A 5,338-nucleotide genomic window follows, 5' to 3' on the forward strand; every position below is an offset into this window, starting at 1 on the left:
TCCAGCAGCAGCAGCAGATCTTTAATGTGTTGTGGTTCTGATCCGTTCAGTGGTTTATAAACTAACAGGATTTAAAGTTTATCCTCTGAGCTACAGGGAGCCAGTGGAGGTTCTGGAGAACTGGGTTTATGTCTCTATCCTCCTGGTTCTGGTCAGAACTCCAGCAGCAGCGTTCTGGATCAGCTGCAGCTGGAGGATTGATTTGTTGGACAGACGCTGCTGCAGGAATCAAAGCGACTGGATGAGTTTCTCTAGATCTCACTGAGATATTAGTCATCTAGATGTTGTTCAGCTGATAGAAGGCGACTTTGTGACCGTCTTTATGTGGCTCTGGAGGGTCAGGTCAGAGGTCAGAGGTCATCACTACTCCAGGTTTCAGGATGATCGCTGGTTTGAGTTGTAATAACTGCAGCTGTACATAGACTCTATATCTGTAACTCTAGATCTATAACTATAGATGTATAACTAGATCTATAACTATAGATGTATAACTCTAGATCTGTAAATCTAGACCTAAAGTTATAGATCTGTAAATCAATTCTATAACTATAGTTCTAGATGTTCCTCTTTAGGTCCAATAATAATAACTTCAGTTTGTTTCTGTTCAGCTGGAGAAAGTTTTGTCTCATCCACACATTGATCTGTTCTCAGCATTTATTCAGTGACTGGATGGGGTCAAAGGTCACCTGGTGACATCATAACGTAGAGCTGTGTCATCAGTGTAGTTATGGTAACTGATATTATTTCCTGTTATAACCTGAGCCAGTGGGAGCTTATAGATATTGAATCAGAGGATCCTAGGGTTGAACCTTGGGGAACCCCACATGTGACCTTTGACCTCTGATGAGAAGTTTCCAGTTGAAACAGAGAAATCCCAGTTCTTTATGTCAGATTCAAACCAGTTGAGTTCTGGACCGGAGAGTCCGACCCGACTCTCCGGTCGGTTCAGTAAAATGATCGACACTGAGGTCCAACAGAACCAGAACCAGAACCAGCTCTGTGGTTCTCCCACTGTCTGTGTTTATATGGATATCATTGAACCCTTTGACTAGGCCAGTCTCCGTGCTGTGGTAACCATGGAAACCAGACTGGAAGGAGTCGAAGCGGCTGGTTTAGTTAGGAAGCTTTTAACTGTTGAAGCTTTTTCAGTAACTGCTGATGAGTCAGAGGTCAGAGGTCGGCCTGTAGTGCTGCAGTAGTGATTTGGTTTGAAAACTAAAAGGTTTCACCAGGATAAGCAGCTAAAGCTAATAAATCACTAATATTGATAAAAACAGACAGACTATTTCACTGTAACATGAAAATGTTTTGTTATAAGAAATAATCTGCTGGTGGAACTAGAACTGGGTTGCTAGGCAACGGGCTGGGCCTGGCTGACGTTGCTAGGCAACGGTGTGAATCTGCCAGTGGAACCAGAAGTTTTGATCAATATTAAGAAATTATTATTTTTTTAAATAATTAACTTAATAACTTAATATTGGAATCATTTTATTTCTAACTAAAAATGACATTGAATTTATTTTTGTTAATTTTCAGAATACTAAAATATTTCCACTAGAAACCAGACAAAGATGTTTGGTTAGATTTGGTGTTTTTGCAGTGCAGCGTTAAAGGATTGAATGTTTTAGGAGAAACATTAAAATCATGGAAGCATAAATAAATTGTGAACCTATAAATAAACTATATAGATTTCTAAATAAAGTGACATTTATCCATCATCATCAGTTTATTTATGAACTGGTAATAATCTCTGAAGCTGAAACAGATTTCAGAGGTCAGAGGTCAGACGGTTTGACCTCCAGCTGCTCCCAGTTTGGGACGTTTTGTTTCTGAATGTTTCGCCTCCGGATCTGTTTGGTTCCGGCCTTGTTCAGGTCGGATCATCTGGACCCTCTGCTGCCGGAACAAACATGGAACCTGGAACATGAAACCTGGAACCTGGAACATGGAACTTGGAACCTGGAACTTGGAACATGGAACCTGGAACATGAAACCTGGAACATGGAACTTGGAACCTGGAACCTGGAATTTGGAACATGGAACTTGGAACCTGTAACTTGGAACCTGGAACATGGAACCTGGAACCTAGAACATGGAACCTGGAACCTGGAACTTGGAACATGAAACCTGGAACCTGGAACATGGAACATGAAACCTGGAACATGGAACTTGGAACCTGGAACCTGGAACATGGAACCTGGAACCTAGAACATGGAACCTGGAACTTGGAACATGAAACCTGGAACCTGGAACATGGAACCTGGAACCGGTCCGGTCCGGTCCGGTCTGCTGGAGGCTGAAACTCCACCACTTAAAAAAATCAGTTAGATTTTTTTAATAATTTGTTTGTCAAACTATTTGATCATTTCATGCCAAAAATATAAATCCAAGGATTCAAGGATCCAAGGACTTGAATTCAAGGACATTTCTTGTTCAACTCAGTGACTTAAAGTATTTAAACCTTTGAACTTTTATACATTTTGTCTTTTCACAACCACAAATTTCACTGTATTTTCATTTAGAGCTAAACTGAAAATTATTTCAGTAAATGATTCATTTTTGATTATTTTAACAATCAATCGATTAATATTTTGATATTCTATAAAATATCAAAAACATCTAAAAGATGCAAAAACAGATTCAGTCTACGAGTTTTTATTCGTTTAATGAACGTTTGAATCTGCAGATAAAAATCCTTCAAATATCAACATGAGAAAAACTGATGATCAATACGGAGAACAAGCGATCGATCGATTATTAACTGATTAATAATTGTATAGAAAAACAATTTGCCTTGGAGATTTTTAACAGAATCTGAAACATTTACAGATGTTTTGTTTCTTATCTTAATGCAGAATTAATATTTTAATGTTAATTGTTTTATTGTTTCAATCAATGCTTTTCAAAATGCTTAACAACAATCTGAAAAGTGCGGCTTGCATTTGTATTCAGCTGTTATATTTCTTAGTTTGTTGTTTCCATTTGCTCTGATTATTGATTTATAATCTAACTGCTGTTCTCCACAGCTTGACCTTTGACCTTTCTGCTGTTTTCAGATTCAAACTTGAGTTTTAATAGAAACTGAAACTAAATGTTTTAACTCATAACAATTCAACACTGCAAAAACACAAAATCTTACAAGTATTTTGGCTCACTTTCTAGTGCAAATATATTAAACTTGAAATGTGAAAAAATTACTTTATATGTAACTTTTCAGCTAAATAAATCCTTAATGTTGATTTTTTAAATAATTTCTAGTTTCACTGGCAGATTATTTGACTTTCAACATTAATCCCATGCTAAAGTCAAATAATCTGTCAATGGAACTAGAACTGTTTCATCAATATTAAGGATTTATTTTATTAAAATAAGCTCCTGTATTTTACTGAAAAGTTTCTTTTTCAAGTTCGAGGTATTTGCTTTAGGAACTGGACCAAAAATACTCGTAAGATTTTGTGTTTTTGCAGTGAAGTTTCTATAGATGCCTATAGCAGTGGGGGCAATGTATCTGCTGTAGCTGTTTGTGTTGCAACTTCTCTGAGGAAAACTCTGACTGAAGACTGTTGTTAAATAATTTGGATTGTTTGTTTCTGTTTTTCTTCCCTGAATAACTAAAGTTAATAAAATACATGGAGGTTTGTGGTTGTAATGGGACAAAACGCTAAAAGGCTGCTGAATGCTTTGACTAGGCTGCAGCACCAGGTGCTTTACGTCATTATTTAAGACGCACAAACGACCAGGAGGGAGAGCAACACGCTCCGCTTGTCCCCGACTGTCCAGTGGGATTAAAGATGTGGGATTAACAGATTCTTCAAGCTTCATCTGGTGTGTGTGTCGTCTGCCAACGCCTTGGAGTGTGTTTTGTCTGAGACATTTTTAAGGAATGGTTTTGCATCTGTGAGAGTCGCATCTCTTTACAAATGCCTTTTTACAATCCCCAACTGGTTCTGTTCATTCCAGTGTAATTTTGACTTGTTGAGCTCAACTGACCTGTTAAAACAAACTCCTGTATAAACTTATAAAAAAGAAAGTTATTACATTAAACTCGTTTGTCTGGGTTTGTTATTCACATATATATTTCAAACGTAAAACTACACTGAACAAAAATATAAAGCCCCGTGTCAAATATAAGAGTTTTATGAACATTTGGGTTACGCAATAGATAGAGAAACTCAAAATACATTTTCAGTAATTACTGATCTTCATAATGACATCGTGGTTCGGCCGTTTGTAGCGGATCGACAGTCCTGATCGGGGTCAGGCTGAGGAATCTGATTCTGGCCCAGTTGGCTTCCCGTAGGCGGTTACAGACAGTCTGAGGTTTGATGCGTCTGTTGTTCAGACCAATAGTCTCATCAGCTGAGTGTCGCTGGTCTGAGCCGATCCTCAGACGGACGAGCCGACGTGGCCGTCTGGTGCTGAGCGGTCAGACGAGGATGAGGAGGATCTGCAGTCTGTTGGAAACCAACTCTTAAAGGGCCGACGGTCCGATAACGGACCATTATCGGACCGTCGGTACGACGTCCTGCATCCAACATGCCAACGGCTCCAACATAACATCTGAGGCTTTATGACTTCTGACATTTTGGGGCCTTTTATTGTCCAGGCCAAGGATTGTCCAGCTGTTGCTCATTTCGTCTGACCAGCCAGTGGACATGTCCCACAATGCACCGAGTAAAACAACAACTCACTGAGTAACGCTCACTGACAGGAAGTTGGATTAAATATTATACACAGATCAAGAGAAATATTACTTTGGTACAATAAAATGTCAGCAATGCTCATTTACAGTTGTTAACTCCACATGGCAACAATATCTGACATGAGGCCTTTAGATGTTTCTTCAGTGTATATAGAAAGCATTTGATATAAAATATCATTTATTTTCAACATGTTGGGTAGAACTGACAACACTACATATTATAAAAGTTCATAAATTCCTGTTAACTAAAGTTGAGACTTTCTGAATAATTGTAACAACATAAAGTGCACATAGATCAGAGTATTATCTGTTTCTGGTAAAAATATGAGCAAAGGAAAAGAAACTGGTTCTGTTAAGCTACACATTAGCATTAGCATAAGACACAGCAGCTACAGGAAGTTTAAAAGATGAGTAAAAAAATTAAACGCGTATTAAAGTCACTATATAGTGAAAGGTTTGTTGTCATAAGTGGTAAAAATTTTACAGTTAATTACGTAAGCCTATATATATATATATAGATCTATAGATCTATAGATCAGTTTTTAGTAATAAAAAGAAATTCCTCCAGCAATAAAAGAGTCTGAGTTCATTAAACAGACACGAAAAAAACTGTTGTGACACAAGAACAGAGAAAAG

Source organism: Xiphophorus maculatus, chromosome 11 (genome assembly GCF_002775205.1).
Source record: "Xiphophorus maculatus strain JP 163 A chromosome 11, X_maculatus-5.0-male, whole genome shotgun sequence".
NCBI lineage: Eukaryota > Metazoa > Chordata > Actinopteri > Cyprinodontiformes > Poeciliidae > Xiphophorus > Xiphophorus maculatus.